This window comes from Chaetodon trifascialis, chromosome 14 (assembly GCF_039877785.1).
Source record: "Chaetodon trifascialis isolate fChaTrf1 chromosome 14, fChaTrf1.hap1, whole genome shotgun sequence".
NCBI lineage: Eukaryota > Metazoa > Chordata > Actinopteri > Chaetodontiformes > Chaetodontidae > Chaetodon > Chaetodon trifascialis.
This window is the reverse complement of record NC_092069.1, coordinates 1,481,815-1,503,352: the sequence shown is the minus strand read 5'-3', so window position 1 is coordinate 1,503,352 and position 21,538 is coordinate 1,481,815. Positions and strand designations below refer to the sequence as shown.

General features: G+C 43.2%; 1 protein-coding gene across 1 annotated transcript in view; it reads left to right on the top strand.

Moving 5' to 3' along the window:
- eipr1 (EARP complex and GARP complex interacting protein 1) overlaps nucleotides 1-21,538 on the top strand; it is a 155,429-nt gene that overhangs the window by 111,655 nt on the left and 22,236 nt on the right. The window lies entirely within an intron of this gene.

The following is a 21,538-nucleotide window of genomic DNA, read 5'->3' as shown; positions in this document are numbered from 1 at the left end:
GATGATGGCATGTGAAAACTCCCTGGGCAAATAATATGGCCTGAGTCCAACAGCCAGCAGTTCAGTATCCAGGCAACAAATACGTTCCTTGATGGTAATGTGACCAGGATTACACCAACGGTTGTTGACTAGAACGGCGAGCCCCCCTCCTTTACGCTTACCGCTCTGGGTGCAGTCCCAGTTGGCCCGAACAGTCTGAAAGCCACTGATGGAGACGTTGTCGTTGGGTATGTCTGAATGCAACCATGTTTCCGAAAAACAGATCAGACTGCACTCCCGATACTCCCTTTGACTCCTGGCGAGTGCTGTTAGCTCGTCCGCCTTGTTCGCCAGCGACCGCACGTTGCCCATGATGAGAGAGGGGAGACACGGCTTATACCTCCTCTTCTCCGTAAACCTCTGTTGTCTCGACCCAGTTCTTTTCCTCCGCTGTTTCTGTCCTCCCCTGCATCCTCTGTGTGTTTTTCTCCAGATTTCAGCAGGGATCTCTGTTGTTCTAGCCGACAAGCCGGCCGGCCTCAGCGCGATCAGCTGATCTCTGGCGTAAACAATGTGCTGCACATCGGTGCTGTGTCCCAGTGAGAGTAGTATTTTCAAAGTGAAAAAACAAACCAGAACTCTCAGCCAGCATGTTTGGAGAGGGCACAGCTTCAAATGACGGTCCTTACGTTGCAATATATTAATAATAAAGAATAGAGCAAAAGAATTGTAAAAACTAAGAAAGAAACAGGAGCGACTGCAACAGGCTGCACGCGCGGTCGGCGCATGCGCACTTAATATGTAATTTCAATTCAATTCAATTCAATTTTATTTATTTGTATAGCGCCAAATCACAACAGAAGTTGTCTCAGGACACTTTCCATATAGAGCTGGTACAGACCAAGCTCTTTTATCTACAAAGAAACCAACAATTCCCCCATGAGCAAGCACTTGGCGACAGTGGCGAGGAAAAACTTCCTTTTAACAGGCAGAAACCTCGAGCAGAACCAGACTCTGGGTGGGCGACCATCTGCCACGACCTGTTGGGTGAGAGAGGAAGAGCAAGAGAGGGAGAGTGAGACAGACAGACAGACAGACAGACAGACAGACAGACAGACAGACAGACAGACAGACAGAAATGCAGTCAGAGAGAGAGAGAGAGAGACAGAGAGACAGACATGCAATCACAGTAACAGTGACAAGCAAGAGCATTTAATCACTTAATCTATAGCATCTCTATTGGGTTGAGGTCTGGGCTCTGACTTGGCCGCTCCAAAAGTCGGATTTTGTTTTTCTGAAGCCATTCTGTTGTGGACTTGCTCCGGTGTTTTGGGTCATTGTCCTGTTGCATCACTCACCCTCTACACAGTTTCAGCTGACGTACAGACATTCTCACATTATCCTGAAGAATTGTCTGATATACTTGGGAATTCATCTTCCCCTCAATGATTGCAAGCTGGCCAGGCCCTGATGCAGCAAAGCAGGCCCAAATCATGATGTTTCCTCCTCCATACTTCACAGTTGGGATGATGTTTTCATGATGATATGCCGTGCCCTTTCCACACCAGATGTAGTGTTGTGTGTTTTTTTCCAAGTAGTTCAGTCTTAGTTGCATCAGTCCATGAAACATTTTGCCAATACCGCTGTGGAATGTCAGTGTGCTCTTTTGCAAACATCAGGCATGCAGCAATGTTCTTTTTAGTAAGCAGCCACTTTCTTCGTGGTGTCCTGCGATAGATACCCTTCTTGTTCAATGTTTTACGTATTGTAGACTTATGAACAGAGATGTTAGCCAGTTCCAATGATGCCTTCAACTCTTTGGCTGTCATTCGGGGTTGTTTCTGTACTTCATTGATGAGTTTTCAGAATCAGAAGCAGAATCAGAAAAGCTTTATTGCCAAGTACAATTTTACACATACAAGGAATTTGCTTTGGTGAGGTACCTATTATATCTATTAAAAAGAAGCTATTAAAAGGTAAAAAAAAATCTAACAATAAGTAAAAACTAGACAATTTCTCTTACGGAAATTTTGAAAGGGCCACGGGGGCTACTGCTGGAGTGTGTCCAATATGACAATGCTAACAGTGGCTAATGCTAAGCTAACATTAGCATGTCAAAAAAACACCCACATTAAAATATCTTAAATACCATTAGAATGCATTTAAGAATCATTTTACTGTATGTTAGCATTAGATGCTAACATGCTAACATACAGTAAAATGACAACCTCATATCAAAGTCAAACCTGTTCATAGGACCTTATGTTAGCATTTGCCACATTGCTAACAGAGGCTAATGCTAAGCTAACATTAGCATGTCAAGTAACACATTGAAAGGATCTCAAAGACCATTAGAATGCATTCAAGAATCATTTTTCTCTCGTTTGCGCTCCCTGAGTTTTTGTTTGCGATTCTGACACAAACCTCTCACGTGGGCGGGCTTTTTCAGGGGTGCGTTGCCATTGGCTAGTGAGTTTTTGAGTGACAGCTCAGTGCCCGGAAGTTGTAGCAGGAGAAAGTTAATCGATTGGCATATCCTCCAACTGCGCATGCCCCACACGCAAACATGCAGGGCAATGCTGCCAGCCCCAGAGAGACTTCACAGGTAACGTCAATAATAACGTGCATAGCTATTATTGATTTCATAAAATAGAACCATTTTATACAATATACATATCTTGGACTCACATACTTATTGCTTTAGCTTGCAAGCTAAAGATATTAACATGCCGATGAAGCAAGCTTAGTGCTATCGTTACTGGGTGCTATCACTCAAAATTTTCAACCAGAGCATTAACAATCAAGCCAGATTTGGGATGAATTAACGTGAACCAGTATCTTTGTGTAAAGTTAACACGGAAAGAGTGAGAAGATTGATATGGAGAAATAAACCCGGACATGATGAATCATCCTGCTTATTGCACGGTTTACGAGTGAAATTATAAATTTGAGACAATAAGTTACTGGTTCATGTTAACTCATCCCAAATCTGGCTTGATTGTTAATGCTCTGGTCGAAAATTATGAGGACAGTGCATTTTTTGAGGGGTAACGTTATATGTTTCATAGCTGTTTAGTGCTAACTAATTAGCACTGGCCCACTTCTAATCCCAGTAACGATAACACAAAACTAGCTTCATCGGCATGTAAATATCTTTATCTTGCAAGCTAAAGTAATAAGTATGTGAGTTCAAGAAATGTATATTATATAAAATGGTTTGATTTTATGAAATAAATAATGGCTATGCACGTTATTGTTGACGTTACCTGTGCAAGGCTCTCAAGTTTTGAACTGAGTTCAGAGTGAGATTTGGCAGCAGCAGTGAGGGTTGGGGTGGGGACGGGGGTCTGATCTGATAAATGACACATAAATTGGTACAAATAAAAATATTTATTCAATTCAGCATTTCTTAGTGCAAGTGTGTTTGTAACCCCCGCCCTTCCCCATCCTGCTCAGTGCATAAAAAAAAACACAAAGCGGCTCCCGCTCCGGCTCCCAGGCAGGAGATGGCTCTGATCGTTCACATCAAAGAGCGGCTCTACGAGCCGTTTTGTCCACGACCGACACATCACCACTTCCTCTACCTGTTCCACTGTTTTATAAAATAGTGGTGCAACTTGGTGGACGTTATCCTGGTAATTTCTGTGTGTGAGAAATACAAGATATGGCATGTAAGCACATGAATGGGTTGAAGTGCGTGTGTCTCACGCCCAATGGGTGAGACTTAAGAGCTTTGCCAGTGAAGTCTCTCTGGGGATGGTGGCGTTACCCTGCATGTTTGCGTCTGAGGCATGCGCATGCGCAGCTGGAGGAATCGCTGATCGATTACTTTTCCCTGCGACTTGACTGTGACCTTAGTGACGTCATTTCAGCACTTTTCGAGTCGTACCCGTAAACTTGAGTTTTTATCTACAGTGAAGACTTCGTAGTCATATCAAAATAAGTTGTATTCTCAAGACTTTGCACTCACAGCTTTTAGACTCATACTTATATAAAAACACTTGTAACCCGAACCCAATTTCACAGACTCACGTATATGACAGCGGAATTTTGTGTAAAACAACTTTTATGACACACAAATTGTTAACCTTACAAATATGAAACTTAAATTATGGACACATCTTTTTGACAGCGATCTTACACCATACCTATCAGAAAAAAACACAGACATCACTGTCATCGCTGTCAGGACTTCCTGAACGATTGGTGTGATTTCGTTGTTCTCTACAGAAAATATTTTGGAGACACTTGATAGTTTAAAACAGGGGTCTGTTCTGCTTCTCTCATAAAATCTTTGTATTGGAGTTAATGAGGAGCAGAGACAGACGTGGCCGCACTTAGAAGCTGATAATTCAAATTCTGTCAGTCTCTCAGATTTTTTTAACACATTGTGAGAGACAGAACAAATTTGTCTACAAATGTGGAAAAAAATCATGCGTGTAGAGTGTAAATTGTGGCTGGGAGGAGTGTGGAAAGAGAAAAAATCTGGAATTTTGTCCGGCTCTCTCCCACTCTGACCGATGATGTCACCCACTCAGACACAGGTGCACACGCACACATGCCCACTCTTAACCCAGCAGACACACATGCATTCAGACAGAAAAAGCGATTTTCTGCCTCTGCACTGCTCTCACATTTAGGTGAATACTGAGAGAACGGTAGCTCCCATCAGAAAAAAACACAGACCGTCATCGCGGTATGGACTTCCTGAATGATTCTGTGTGATTTCGGTGTTTCTACAGTCAGTATTATAGTGTGGTAAGAGAAAAAACTTTTGTCTGGCTCTCTCCCACTCTGACTGATGACATCACCCACTCTGACACGGATGTTCCGTGCAATACAGACCCATTATAATCTCCAGCGGTCGCCGTGGTGATGGGCCCTTTTGGCTCTGTGAGGGTCTGAGAAACGTCTGAATTTGGCCTCTGCGCACCTCTCAAACTTCTATTGCTGAAATTTCTTCACCATCAAAGCTACAAGGCTTTGCTGTACACGCTGATCTCTTTATTTTTTGCTGGGGTCAAAAATGTGGGTTTTAGAGCAAGTTAAAAAATGGGTGGCTTCTGTCTCTCCTGTTTTTGATTTGTATTGGACCCTATGGGCCAGGTCAGAGTTACTCTCCTCGCTCAGAGGCGCAAAAGTCAAACATTGTAAGTCCTATTGTTTAGCCAGGCACATCGTGAGAATCAGTACAAGCGGCACTACAACTTTGGAAAGTTTCACACGCGTAAAGTGAAATTTGTGGTTTGGAGGAGCGCGGAAAGAAAAAATATCAGACACTTTTCAGAACATCTCTCCCCTCTGGCAGTTGGTCTCCTCCACTCTAGCGCCAATATTCTGTGCGATACACACCCATTATAATCTCAAAATTTCTCCCAAAACGATCATGGTCATTGAAGAGTGATTGATCAAAAACTATATGACTTATCAAAACGTGGAATAATACACCAATGCACAAGACTTGTGTCTACATTTTAAAGTTTAAACAGCATTTCTAGGTGAAAGTATGCCGGAGCAATAGGCAGGCAATAGAAAAAGTCCAATGATTTGTTAGTTTTTTTGACCTCCTCCCATTCATTTCTTATGGGAAATTTTCAGGTATTCTGTAGAGAAAAATAATGACACGCCGATCCCGATCAAGACGCACATTTTGATATATAATTCGCCTGGGTGCTCTCAAAACTGTAGGACTAGTAGCGAATCGAAATTTGACACGGAAGAGGAATAACAAGAAAAACACAGGGTCCTGGAGGCGTACAGGTCCTGGAGAGAAGGGAGATTGCAGTCTCTGCAGACCTAATGACACGCTGCAGACACCAGATGGTCAACCCCCCACCTGTAGGCAGACTCGTCGCCATCAGAGATGAGTCTGATGAGGGTGGTGTCGTCCGCAAACTTCAGCGGCAGTAGAACTTATTCAGGTCATTGGCTAGGCGTTGATCGAGTGATGGATTGATGGAGTGGGGGGCTTTAGGCTACGTTCCCACCAAACGCCTCAAATCGCGCCTCTAATGAAATCGCGTTGCGCCAGACGCTCCAGTTTTGACGCTGGTACAAAAACCCCTTGCGGCGTCATCGCGCGACAAGCCCGCCCAACAACAACATTTCTTCCGCCATTTCATTCTCTCGTCGACCAGGTCCGTACGTCAGCACGTCGATGACGATCTCAACGCTGATACGCTGTCGCGGCGCGTCTTCACACGAATCCGCCGCAAAAGTTCAATAATTTCAACTCGAGTGATGAAGCGATGGGGTGATGCGATGAGAGCGATTTTCGCGGCCAACGCGTCCATCGCGCCGCGCAATCGCGGCCATCGCGTCGCCCGGCAAAATGACGCTTCACATCGCGTCTTTGCATTGACTTTGTATGTAATCTTGCGGCGCGATCTTGTTTCATCGCGTTTGGTGGGAACGTAGCCTTAGGCTTGTAGTTGGGGGACGGCATGATAAGCATCCCTGACAGTGGTGTAACAGTGATCCAGAATATTCTCCTCTCTGGTCGGGCATTTAATAAACTGTCTGTATTTAGGGAGGTTATCTTTGTTAAAGTCGCCAAAGGCAATAACTAAAGAGTCCGGGTTGGTCTGCTCCACACACAGTATCTGGTCTGCGAGCATATGCTGTGCGTCCTGCACGTTGGCCTGCAGCGGGATGTAAACAACGACCAGAATGAATGAAGCGAACTCACGGGGTGAATATAAAGGCTCACAGTTAATGGCAGAAGATTCCACGTCAGGAGAACAGTGCTGCTCGATCACTGTCACGTCGTTGCACCAACCACTGTCCTCCACCTTTAGTTTTGCCGGAAAGTTCCGTGTCTCTGTCCACGCGGTGGAGTTGGAAGCCAGCCAGCTGCAGTGCAGAATCCGGTATTAATCCACAGAGCGACGTCTCGATGAAGCACAGAACCGCAGATGAAGAAAAGTCCCTGTTTCTACCCAACAGCAGTTGCAGTTCCTCCGGTTTGTTGGGCAGTGAACGTATGTTAGAGAGAAATATTCCCAGTAACACTCTGCGTAGTCCGCGCTGGCAGAGACGCACCAACGCGCCGGTCCATTTTCCTCTCCTCCACCGTTTCACTGCGTGAGCAAAGGTGAGCACAGCTTTGACCAGGATATTCAGAATTTCCACTGTTGGGAGCAGAAAATTAGGAAATAAATCCTCTGGTGCTCCCCTGATGTTCATGAGCTCATCTCTGGTGAAAGAGCTCCGGGTACTGTCGCAAAAACCAGATTTAACACACAAAACAAAACTAAACAACGTGCACCAACGCACCGAGGCAGCCGTCCGCAGCGCCATCTTGTGCTCTTGGTGTCATTTTGACCAGGCGCCTACTTCTTGGTAGAGTAGCAACAGTCCCAAAGTGCCTCCATTTGTAGATTGTTTGCCTAACTGTAGACTGGTGAATTTCCAACGTCTTTGAAATTACTTTGTATTGGTGTATTATTCCACGTTTTGAAAGGTCATTTTGTTTTTGATCAATCACTGTTCAATGACCATGATCATTTTTGGAGAAATTTTGAGATTATAATGGGTGTGTATTGCACGGAATGTTCGTGTCAGAGTGGGTGATGTCATCGGTCAGAGTGGGAGAGAGCCTAAAAAAAACTCTCACACTCCTCCTAGCCACAATTTACACTCTACACGCATGATTTTTTCCAAGTTTGGAGACAAATTTGTTCTGTCTCTCACAATGTGCTCAAAAAATCAGAGACTTACAGAATTTGAATTAGGTTTGTGATTTCTTTCTGATAGGAGCTACGGTTTTGTCAGCATAAGCCCAAATGTCAGAGCAGTGCAGAGGCAGAAAATGGCTGTTTTTTCTCCATGTTTCTGTCTGTCTCTATCTGTCTGCCTGGGGGACCCCTATCGTCAATGGCAACCAGCTCAAGTTGCCGTGGCAACCTCTGAGCCTCAGTACTTCTCTGAGCACTCCTCTCCCCCACACACAAACACACATATGTAGCTTCATGTGATTACAGATACACACACACAGAGACACACACAAACACTAACACTCGTGATCATGGTTAAAATCCTCAAATTTGGCCCAGTAGGGGTTTTTTTCCTACCCTCTGTAGCCCTTGAATGAAATTGAAATGTTAGTAATGTAATGACTGATTTTTGGCCAGTTAGTATTAGCCACAATGCTAAGAATGGCTAATGCTAACATGAGGTCCTATGAATTTGACTTTTGTTGGTTGTTGTGCTAATATACTAATGATTAGCATGCTAATGCTAACATGCTAACCTACAGTAAAATGATCCTTAAATGCATTCTAATGGTGTTTGAGATATTTTTAATGTGTTATTTGACATGCTAATGTTACCTTAGCATTTAATTGTTTGAAATCTCTGAAGAATCTCATCATAATGTACACAGTCTGGCAGTAGCCCCCGTGGCCCTCTCAAAATTTCCCCAGGGGAAATTGTCTAGTTTGATACAGCAGGCTCCCTGTCATTCAGAAAGATTATTTCTAAATGACAGGGAGCCTGCTGTATCAATGATGTTGCTGATGTTGCCTTGTCTGCCTGCAGTCATGTTGTTTTTCCATTGTCGTCAATAGCAACCTTTTAGCCTGTAAAAAAATGCAAAACTAGAAAGAGTTAAAGATCAGGAAAGTTGAGGACCCACACAATGATCACAGCCTTGAAGATGTAAAATGTCATTCAAGGTTTAGACATGTATGTCATAATTCTGTTATTAACCTCAAAAGGTCTTTGTGGAGAAATGATGAAAAGACAGTGTTGTCTTAGGGGAACCAAGTGTGTATCATTCCTGGCATACTGGAGTGCTTTTAGCCTTTGACTAATATTAGCCTAGCTAAAGGGTATGTAAAACCAGCCACTGGGTATACTGTGTGAGAGAGACAGACAGAAAGAGACAGATAGACAGTTGCCTGTCTCTAGAAATGTTCTTACACCAACTGACAGTCCACAATGAGGGCCAACACACACACACCGAGTTGTGTAATAGCTGTCAGGCCTGCGGCTATACCAAGCACTACCAAGCAGTGAAGCATGGACTCTCAGCACATCCCCTGTTCTCCATTCAACATATTTATGCATGTGAGTGTCAGCAAGAGATAGACTGACAGAGAATGAGCAGCAGAAAGAGAAAGGGTGCACAATGAGCAGATATGGAAAGAGAGATGGCATAAAGGAAGGTGAAATGATTGATAGTGGTGCCATTTGCTCGATCATAGTCCAGGTAAAAAGCTAGCATCAATACTCCTCATGCAGACGAGAACACAGCCTCCTGTTGACACTGCATGCCCCCTAACCAAAAACAGCTTTTTCATTCGACCAATTCAACAGATTTTGCAGTGTTTCAGTGTGCCATAATGATAGGGTACCCAAGGTAAACCATTATTCAGAAGCCTTTTCCATCATATTTACTGTCATATTCAATATAGCACCATTATGCAAAATGTATTGCCTATTATGAATATTATGTTTCTCATTCTGATTTGAACCATAATGCAAAAGATGTCAGCTGTTTTTGAAATAACGATATTCCATATACCATTGTTTATTTGAGGGTGACCTTGTGAACCCGGCTACTGTCAAATCGACCATCTGTAACCTTCTCATGTGTTCCAAGTCTCTTGTCCCTACATGAACCAGACATCTTACTGTAACTCTCATAATGGTGAATACATGAACTTCTGCAGACCTTGGAATTAATGGAAAAAGAAATGGGCAGAAATATCACCACCCTTCTTTGTTACTGTTGATATATCTGTTAAGATTTCTGTTCTGGCACATCTCAAATGCAGATTACAGTGAAAATAGAGGCAGATTTAACTAATTTCATGAGAATTTTTTTAAATACTGAGTCCCTTTCAGTCCGAGGTAGACACAACCAACCTTCTCATCTCATCAGTCTATTTTGCAGGCTGAAATGAAAACTGCCACTTGTAGATTTTCTTGGCTCTACCTAGCTAACTATTCGATTAAGCTAAGATTAACTCTGTGAGTTAGTTGAAAACACATTTTTCAGTTGTTTTTTTGGTGTTTGCAGCTGACTCATCTTACACTGCCCGTGGTGGCTACATACGCAATACTTTGCTAAAACACTGAGGTCAAAATAAATTAGTCACCAGTTGTTGATCCACTGAAGAAATAGGAGCACCATTTTCTTATATTGCTGTGTTTGTAAGATGTAGTCTTAAAAGTGTAATAGAGGAAGCTGTGAAATTAGTGAAATTGTCCCTCTGACATAACCCTGTTTGGCTGTTTACCTTACATAGTTCTTCATACTTTCTGTCTATTTTTCCCTTTTACCTTACAATAAAAATGACTTTGAGGATGAGGAATAATGGACATGTTTGACATACTTAATAGTATCTTTCCTTAAGTTGGCTCGCAGTACTGGAATGTAAATCCCAAATCCAACAAGAACAGGACAGAACTGCTGACATTAGACGAAACTATGATATTGTAACACCCAGCACTGGCTTCCACACAGTGGGTGTGTCAGTCAAGAAGTTGTTTTTTGTTTTTTGTAACCTGCAAACAATGTAGTAAGTTAATGATATGCTTAGTCTTGGCCTTGGAAGAAATGACGGGTAGCCACAGTACTGTAAGTAGTGAGCCAGTTAGCCAGACACACTAACTTTTGCAGCCGACAATACAGCAGATAAGCTTACTGTGTAATTCATTCTTTACACTTTTGCTCTCTTGTTTTAGGCTTTGCAAAGACCTGACATGCCAATAAAATTACGTGTAGGGGATGTAACATTGTTTTCGGAAATTTCCACTAGTTTTTCCTCTTCATGGCCTTTGTGAAGACTTCATGCTAACCATCAAGATCTCTCCAATCATTTAGGCTGCTTGATGGAATAATCCTTTACTTTTACACTTGAGCAGACTCTTACCCTCTCCTTTTCCCTCCTTCCTTCTCTCCCTCACTCTACCTGCCTCACTACATGTCTCTTTTTCTCCAAACTTTCTTTCTCTGCCAGGCTTCATTCTCAAAGCCAGGCTTTAATTTTGATCAGCGATAAAATGATTGCTCCTCGATTTTTCTTTTCTACGCTCCCTCCCCACAGCAGTTGTCATAGAAACAGAGATGTGTGTGTGTGTGTGTGTGTGTGTGTGTGTGTGTGTGTGTGTGTGTGTGTGTGTGTGTGTTCCAGTTGATCCCCTCAGCAGAGTGATTTATCGCCCAGACTAAGCCAGGAGGGGGTGCGTGAGTGTGTGCGTGCATGTGTGGGGGTGTGGGTGTGATTGCCAAATGTGTGTTTGTCTATCTACCTGTGTAACTGCCTTCTCATGCACTTATATCTTCTTCTGTATTTACACACATAAACAGTATTTAGGAGAGTGTGTTTTCCCAGTTTTATGTTTTTATCTGTGAGCACCTAACAGTTTGTGTAATAGGTCCCCTGTCACCTCATCAACCCCCATCAGACACACACATATCTCAGCCTTGCTGTCTGGATGACTTGAGATTGAATATGTTTGGTGGTTTAGGCTGGCCACCACTCTAATCCTCCTCACTTATACAAACACAAACACACACTCGCACAAATAGAAAAAGTACCCAGGTCTCTCCACTATTAGCCTGGGCCGAGGGAGTGTATGCTGAGTATGTGTTTGTGTGTGTGTGTGTGTGTGTGTGTGTGTGTGTGTGTGTGTGCGTGTGTGTGTGTGTGTGTGTGTGTGTGTGTGTACATGCGTGCGTACATGAAAAGGATTTTGCAGAGACACCAGAGAGGGAAAGAGTGAAACTAACCTAATTTCCTGCTCCATTTCCTTTTCATGCAGTGGGTGTGTCCTATTCCATGGTGGGCCAGGTTGAACACCAGCCACCCTACAGCCCGGGGTCATGCCTTTTACCTCAGAGTCATACAAGGAGAGGGAGGAAATAAATCGTGCTCCAGCTCAAAATTACACATGAATTTGCTATTTTGAGTGAAATTGAAGTTCACCAAAAGTTCCAAGTCGACCCAAGATAGAGCAGCCGGTGATGGTTGATGCATATTTCAAATATGTAAATGTACCCTACGTATTCATTCGCATAGGAGACCTATATTCCTTAAAATGATGTTCCATAAATGCAATAAATAAATAATGATTACATAAAGCATGTGGTAATCCACAGAAAGATGCAACTGAATATAAGTTGTCAGCCTAAATTAGCTGAATATAAATTGGGAAATATGGATAGAAATTGTTTGTGGATAAATTAACCAGAGAGGAATGCTTGGTCTTTTCAGCAAAAATACAAAAACAATTCAAGGTATTTCATCACATTGATGTAAAAAAAATCCTATTAATCCACATTTGGTATGAGTCACTCAATTATTAAGAGGCAGGTGGTCAGCTATTTCCAGGTTATGCTGATGCTCTGTTGTCATAGTGCAGCCATGCCTCCACATGATTCTTTTCCAAGAAGCATAATGGCTAAAGCTACAGCCAAATAATGGAAACCCTGCCCCCAGTCAGCATTGATAGTTTCAGGTAATTGTGATATAGTTTTGTTTGAGTGAGCTGTCCAGCAGTCCAGTGGTCAGAGCAAGCTTGTCTGCCCTGGCTAGCTTGACTTTTAGCTCATCCTTCTTCTCCTTCTGCGTCTTTTCAATGCGTTTAGTCACAATAGCTCTTGATGGAAAGAAAAAATAGTGCTAAAATATATTGACTTTTATCCAACAACAATCTACTCATTTAGGGGATCTGTATTCTGATATCAATGTAGTAATGTAGTATCTTGCATCAGCCCAACAACAACAGCAACAGGGGTAGACTATCAGTTTCCATCTACATATGTGTGAAACCAATTCTACAAATTGTAGGAAGACATAAATAATGTATTCTGTGTGCTTTCACACTTAACATGCAGCTGTAAACTGATCTCATTTTGTGTCTTGTGTATTATTCAATTCAATTCAATTCAATTTTATTTGTATAGCGCCAAATCCCAACAGAAGTTGTCTCAGGACACTTTCCATATAGAGCTGGTACAGACCAAGCTCTTTTATCTACAGAAAACCAACAATTCCCCCATGAGCAAGCACTTGGCGACAGTGGCGAGGAAAAACTTCCTCCTCTTCACTCTAGTAGTTTGCCAAATTTTGCAAACTAATCCATACTTTGCCATCTCATTTTCATCACACCAAAATAATTCAGGAAATCCATTCAGGATAATTCATTTTTTTTCTGCATTCTTAAGAGGAGCATGCAAGTCATCATCCATCCATTTTCTATGCCGCTTATCCCTTTCGGGGTCGCGGGGGGGCCGGAGCCTATCTCGGCTGTCAACCGAGAGGCGGGGTACTCCCTGGACCGGTCGCCAGCAGATCGCAGGGCATAAGCACACAACCATGAGCATGTTTTTGGTCTGTGGGAGGAAGCCGGAGTACCCGGGAAGAACCCACGCATGCATGGGAAGAATATGCAAACTTCACACAGAAAGGCCCGACTCGGGAATTGAACCAGCGATCTTCTTCTGACCGCAGGTCATCATATAGTTTACAATAAAACTACAAACAAACAATAAAACCAAATGCAATTTTTTTCATCATCTTCCAATGAGCCAGTAAATGATAGATAGAAAATAGAAAATGTCATATTTTGGAACACTAATGTTCATGTTTGGAAATATCCATAACATCTTGAACAAATGGTAAATGGACTGTATTTGTATGGTGCTTTTCTCAAAGCACTTTACAAGTCTGCATTCACCCATTAAGAGACACATTTGTACGGCGGCTAAGCCACCTGCTCATTGTGAGCGTTATCCATTCACACACATCAGGGCATCAGTATCTTGCCCAAGTATGCTTCAAGGGATTGAACCACCAATCTTCTGATAGGTGGACAATCGTTCTGCCTCCTGAGCCACAGCATATGCATGCACATGCATTGCATGCCAGATAGCAATTTATGTGCACTCATTATGTGCTCAACCTATGTTCCATGGAGTCCATGGCCATGTGTTTTCATTAGAAACTGTACTCAATATTTGACATTTTCTGTCAAGCTCCATATGCTGACCCCAGTACCATGGTCTTGTGGCAGTGACAGCACATACAAATACATATATATACACAGACACAGAGAGAGAGAGAGAGTCATGCAGTTCCTGAGTTGTCTTGACCCAATTGAAGCCCAGCGGTCTGCCCCAGGTCATTCTCTTATACTGCCTTTATTTTAATGAGATTTTTAATTAGCATGTCAATTGCCTAACGTGATCAGCAGGGTGACTAGCCAGCTGACTAGCTGCGGGTTGGTATCCAGCTGAGCCATACCACTCAGGCTTTCCACTCAGCTGAACAAAACTGTGCCAAGCTGAGTTTTGCTATGCTGGGCCTGGAAAAGAAACAGTGTTGAAGAAAAATAAGTACTGATTTTCTAGTCTCATGTTGCATTTATGGTGGAGGCAGAGCTGTAGATCCAATTAATTACCAGTTTATTCAAATTGTTTTCCATTCTCTGACCCCTACTCGATTTGCTGCTTTTTTCTTTTACTTTGAAAGCAGTATCAGGAGGCTAGCTTAGTGATATTAGCAACAGAACAATTAATCTGTACACTGTACACCTAGTAAAATTATTACACATACGTATATATAAGGGCTGCTAATGCATAAATAGGATATTTCATTTGATATTTTGTGAATGCCGTTTTACAGTCCAAGATATTTTGTAACATACAGACAAAGTTCCGGTAGAAATGGAGATAGATGTGTACATAGATTGAAAGCAAGGACAACAAAGCTCAATAGAGGGTTATAAATAAACATAGAACTATGATGTATTTGCAAAATAATGCATAGAAATAAATATTGAATATGTAAAGTTCTAGATTATGTATATGACGTACGTTTTTCCTCACAATATATGCATGTACAGTGGCCTGAAAAAGTATCTGAAGCGTTTGGAATTTCTCACATTTCTGCATAAAATCACCATTAAATGTAATCTGATCTTTCTCAAAATCACACAGATGAAAAAACAGTGTCTGCTTGAACTAAAAACACCCAGACATTTATATGTTTTCATATTTTTAATGATGTTTGCATACAAACAATGACAGAAAGGGGAGGAATAACTAATTGAACCTTCTGCCTAAGGAGACTTTGAGAGCAATTAATGGCTTTTTTTTTTTTGCTTTTTTTTTTTAAATGTAAGTCAGGTGTGTGTCTAATCACCTAGGAGTGGCTTAAAGCTGCCCTGCCCACTATAAAACACACAGGTGATAAGAATTGTGTCTTGATGAGAAGCATTGCCTGCTGTGCACCATGCCTCGCTCAAAAGAGCTCTCTGAAGACCTGCGATCAAGAATTGTTGATTTGTATAAAGCTGGGAAAGGTTACAGAACCATCTCTAAAAGTCTGGATGTTCATCAATCCACAGTTAGAGAAACTGTCTACAAATGGAGAGAGTTTGGCACTGTTGCTACTCTCCCAAGGAGTGGTCGTCCATCAAAAATGACGCCAAGAGTTCAGCGCAGAATACTCCGAGAGGTAACAAAGAACCCTAGAGTGTCTGCTGAAGACTTACAGAAATCACTGGCACAGTCCGCTATCTCTGTACACACATCTACTATATGTAAAACACTGGCTAAGTATGGTGTTCATGGGAGGACTCCATGGAGGAAGCCACTGCTGAGTAAAAAAAACATTGCTGCACGTTTAATGTTTGCAAAAAGGCACTTGGATACTCCACAGAACTACTGGCAAAATATTTTGTGGACTGATGAAACCAAAGTTGAATTGTTTGGGAGGAACACACAACGTCATGTATGGAGGAAAAACGGAACAGCTCACCAACATCAAAACCTCATCCCCACTGTGAAGCAGGGTGGAGGGAGCATCATAGTTTGGGCCTATTTTGCTGCCTCAGGGCCTGGTCAACTTGCAATCATTAATGGTAAAATGAATTCAAAAGTTTATCAGGATGTTTTGCAGGAAAACTTGAGGCGATCTGTCAGACAGTTGAAGCTAAAAAGAGGATGGATGCTGCAACAAGACAATGATCCAAAACACAGAAGTAAATCAACCTCAGAATGGTTTCAGAAGAACAAAATCCAGGTTCTGGAGTGGCCAAGTCAAAGTCCTGACTTGAACCCCATTGAGATGCTGTGGCATGACCTCAAGACAGCGATTCATGCCAGACATCCCAAGAATCTGACAGAACTGCAGCAGTTTTGTAAAGAGGAATGGTCAAAGATCGATCCTGATCGATGTGCCAGACTGATCTGCAACTACAGGAAGCGTCTGGTTGAAGTTATTGCGGCCAAAGGGGGGGAAACCAGCTATTAAATGTGATGGTTCAGTTACTTATTCCTCCACCTTCTGTCATTGTTTGTATGCAAACATCATTAAAAATATGAAAACATATAAATGTCTGGGTGTTTTTAGTTCACGCAGACACTGTTTTTTCATCTGTGTGATTTTGAAAAAGATCAGATCACATTCGATGGTGATTTTATGCAGAAATGTGAGAAATTCCAAACGCTTCAGATACTTTTTTAGGCCACTGTATGTCTGAAAGGTAATTCAATTCAATTCAATTCAATTCAGTTTTATTTGTATAGCGCCAAATCACAACAGAAGTTGTCTCAGGACACTTTCCATATAGAGCTGGTACAGACCAAGCTCTTTTATCTACAAAGAAACCAACAATTCCCCCATGAGCAAGCACTTGGCGACAGTGGCGAGGAAAAATTTCCTTTTAACAGGCAGAAACCTCGAGCAGAACCAGACTCTGGGTGGGCGGCCATCTGCCTCGACCGGTTGGGTGAGAGAGGAAGAGCAAGAGAGTGAGAGTGAGACAGACAGACAGACAGACAGACAGACAGACAGAAATGCAGTCAGAGACAGAGAGACAGAGAGACAGACATGCAATCACAGTAACAGTGACAGTGGATGTAATAATAGCAGTAGCAGTTGCAGTGGATGTCAGGCAGGGCCAAGGCAGGAGACGCAGCTGAAATCCACAATCTAGATTCAGCCACTGTCCGTGGGAACCTGCAAGACGACAAAGCACAGAGACTCCGGGGAAGGAGCTAAGTTAGTAACACACCGTGGTAGGACATGAGAGCGTGCGGATAGAGAGGGACAGAAGGACAGAGGAGCTTGGTGTATCTTTGGATGTCCCCCGACAGTCTAATCCTATAGCAGCATAACTAGGGGCTGGTCCAGGACCAGCCTGAGCCAGCCCTAACTATAAGCTTTATCAAAAAGGAAAAGGTAAGACCCCATCATTTTCCTTTTTCAATATAACTGTAATGTAACCCTGTCCCTGACAACCGTCATGTCACTCATGCTCATCATATCTGTTTGCTATGTTAGCGAAGGAGCTACCCAGCTATGGTTCATCAGCACAGTCAGTAACATGCCAGATTGAAATGTAAGCATCAGAGCATCCCTTCGCATTCATTCTGCAATCAGCAGTATACAAATGGTTTGAGTCTGCTGGGTGTTGACTTTTACATTGTTACCAAGTTGGTGAGATGCAGTGCTGGAAAGTAAATATATCTCTTAGAGCATATATCCACTTCTCTTGTTTTGTAATGCCGTGTTTACATGCCTTCGCAAAAACATTGTCACAGAAGGGGAACTGTAAAACTTCTAAACAAATCACAAAATCCTATCTCGCCTATTTTAGGTTCCCTTCACTGGCTGCCAGTCCCTTTTCGAATTAAATTTAAAATTTTAGTCTTAACTTTTAAGGCCCTGCATGGTGTGGCACCAAGCTACCTGACTGAGCTTGTGGAAAGCATCCTGTGTGGTACCGGTGCCCAAGACTCCACACCCCAAGGACCTCAGCAGCTACAGGCCAGTGGCACTAACATCCCACTTGATGAAGACCCTAGAGTGGCTGGTCCTTGTTCATCTCCGCCCCCTGGTGAGCCCATCCCTGGATCCACTTCAGTTTGCCTACCAGCCTGGCATTGGGGTGGACGACACCGTCATCTTCCTCCAACACCGAGCTCTCTCTCACCTGGAGAAACTTGGGAGTACTGTGAGAATCATGTTTTTTGATTTCTCCAGTGCTTTTAACACCATTCAGTCTGCACTTCTGAGGGACGAGCTGAAGCACACCGGAGTGAACCATCACCTCACACACTGGATTCTGGACTACCTCACCAACCGTCCACAGTATGTGAGGACCCAGGACTGTGTGTCTGACATGGTCGTCTGCAGCACGGGGGCCCTTGCAGGGAACGGTCCTGGCTCCGTTCCTCTTCACCCTCTACACTGCAGACTTCTCATACAACACACTCACCTGTCACCTGCAGAAGTTCTCTGATGACTCTACAATCGTCGGCCTCAGAGAGTACAGAGAACTGACGCAGGACTTCGTGGACTGGTGTCAGTGGAACTGCCTCCAGATCAACGCAGGGAAAACCAAAGAACTGGTGGTGGATTTCTGCAGACGAACACTCTGCCCCCTGACACCAGTGAACATCCTGGGAACGGACATTAAGATGGTGATATCTTATAAGTACCTGGGTGTTTACCTGAACAATAAACTGGACTGGACTCACAACGCAACCACACTTTGTGAAAGGCCAGAGCAGACTTTATCTGCTCAGGAGGCTGAGGTCATTTGGAGTGCAGGGGGCACTCCTGAAAACCTTTTATGACACTGTGGTGACATCAGCCATCTTTTATGGAGTGGTCTGCAGGGGGAGCAGCATCTTGTGTGTGTGTGTGTGTGTGTGTGTGTGTGTGTGTGTGTGTGTGTGTGTGTGTGTGTGTGTGTTCTGTGCCTACAGAATACAAAGATTTTTTTTATAAGGATAAGTGTCCTGACTCTCAAAGGTCGTTAATTTTCCACTTAAATTGCTAAATCAAAATTGTGTAAATTAAAGCATCTACAGTTCTTGGACACTGGTCACAATTTTTCGCATTTTGCCACCACAACACCAGATGAACAATGCTTGTGTGATTAGCTTGCAAAATTCCAGCAGAGTAAGTCCACTGATTATTCTTTAAGTAGGAATAAAAAGGGAACACACCAAAGTAACTTTTCTTTTTTTATTTTCGATGATGTCACTTTAAAGAAGTTTACATGTTTTATAAAATATTCAGGTACAAAAATAGAAAATCAAAGTACCTAACAAAATCACAGCATGTTTTTCATTTCCGCAACAAAAATGGTCTCGCGAAAAATTCCGAGAGCGCGACCTCGCATATGATTGGACGCCTCCTCTGACGCAATGACGTCGGCAGAAAACGACCTCGGCGCGTCTGTGAACGCGAATCGAGCTTGGATTACAACAGTTACGTTTCGGGTCCTGCTAAACTTTAACTCTGTTCATGCACTGGCCGGACGTCGTCTTCAGTTCATCCCAGAAGGCACTCCTCTGCGACGAGTGGACGGCCTGGCTGCGGAGCAACCATATCCAGAAAGTCCAAACAATTTAGAGAAGAAACTGCTGAGCGTCTTCAGTGGATTGTCTCGGCTGCTAACGCAGCTGATCGCGCAGTTGGCGAGGAGAATGACCGTGAAAAAAGCCAGACTGCTCGCTCTGGAGGAGCAGCCCCGACCGAACTGCAGCTGCGGAGACGAAGAGACGGGTGCGTAAGTTACGTAATTAACGTTCGCATTTAGTACCACATTGTGCAGTTTTTAGGGTGCCAAACCTTTATTATTCTTATTGCACTACGTTCCAAACGTTTGGTAATCGTTCACGTTACATTTAACATTACAATGTATTTTGTATTTTAAAGGAAAAGGTGCGACGTCTGCACAATAGTGACGGAAACGAAAGGCGATATGAACCTGAGCAGGGTTAAGTTAATAAAATACACAGGAAATATTCTGCAGAATATAAGTAAACGTAAACGTTGCATGACCTGTACTTTTTGTGTTTTACAGACTAAACTCGCCCCACAAGGAAACGGTGACGTCATATTTGATGGCGACTTTAACTGGGAGTCCAGTGATGGTGTGGACAGCAGTCTTTTAAACCCTTTTTGTTGTTTCTTGTTGTTGTTTTTACTGAAGCCTGTCTTAATTATTTCAAACCAATATATATTTTCTTCCAGCAGCCTGTAAGACATATTATGAGATGGTGTGGAGGAGCTTCAGGTATGCCCAGGCAGCTCTTTCAGTTCAGGCAGCAACTGTGAAGATTTCAGCTCGCAGCAGACAGAGAAAGAAGCGGGTAAGAGTCCCATGAATGCCGCTTTATTTTCACAACAATGTAAAAATGGGCTGAATTTTATTTATTATCTGCATTGTTTTTGACAAACATGCTCACATATGTTATCATGTGTTATTGTTTCTTAGCATTACTAATATTATATTAATACCTGTATTTACAGCTGCTGGAAGCAAGAAGGAGTGTCCTAGCTCTCCAAACTCTGCCAGACACTGCAAGATCGGCTGGAGAGCGACCCAAAGTATGTGGCGACACACCACAAGAGGCTTCGCATCGAGTCCCCTTCAAAGCAACAGGCGCCAACCCAGAGCCAGAGGCAGCAAAGAAGCATTTCCAGAGGCCTTAGACTCTTTTTCATGCACCATGGACCAGCGGCATGGCCCAACCCAGAGACTCTTATCAGTGAACCCCTCTGCACATTTCCTTGCTTTTTTTCCCCAGTAGTCACTGAATTTCCTTCGTTGATCCTTGTTAATGTGTGTGTCAAAAATGTTTCTGTCAGCTGTGTTCTCTGTGTTCTTCTGTGTGGTAGTGTAGAGGGTGGATCGCCAAATAAATCAATGAATCATCAATCAAATAAAATATATGTCATTTATATTTTATATATACATAAATATAACAATATAATATAACACTTTCCATATAGAGCTGGTACAGACCAAGCTCTTTTATCTACAAAGAAACCAACAATTCCCCCATGAGCAAGCACTTGGCGACAGTGGCGAGGAAAAATTTCCTTTTAACAGGCAGAAACCTCGAGCAGAACCAGACTCTGGGTGGGCGGCCATCTGCCTCGACCGGTTGGGTGAGAGAGGAAGAGCAAGAGAGTGAGAGTGAGACAGACAGACAGACAGAAATGCAGTCAGAGACAGAGAGACAGAGAGACAGACATGCAATCACAGTAACAGTGACAGTGGATGTAATAATAGCAGTAGCAGTTGCAGTGGATGTCAGGCAGGGCCAAGGCAGGAGACGCAGCTGAAATCCACAATCTAGATTCAGCCACTGTCCGTGGGAACCTGCAAGACGACAAAGCACAGAGACTCCGGGGAAGGAGCTAAGTTAGTAACACACCGTGGTAGGACATGAGAGCGTGCGGATGGAGAGGGACAGAAGGACAGAAGGACAGAGGCGGCCATCTGCCTCGACCGGTTGGGTGAGAGAGGAAGAGCAAGAGAGGGAGAGTGAGTGAGACAGACAGACAGACAGACAGACAGACAGACAGACAGACAGACAGACAGAAATGCAGTCAGAGAGAGACAGAGAGACAGACATGCAGGCAGGGCCAAGGCAGGAGACGCAGCTGAAATCCACAATCCAGATTCAGCCACTGTCCATGGGAACCTGCAAGACTTTTACTCTGTCATATCATTCTGTTAACTTCACTTTAGCAGGAACTCGAGGCTTTGGAGTTATGAGGCTTGCCTTTATAATGTA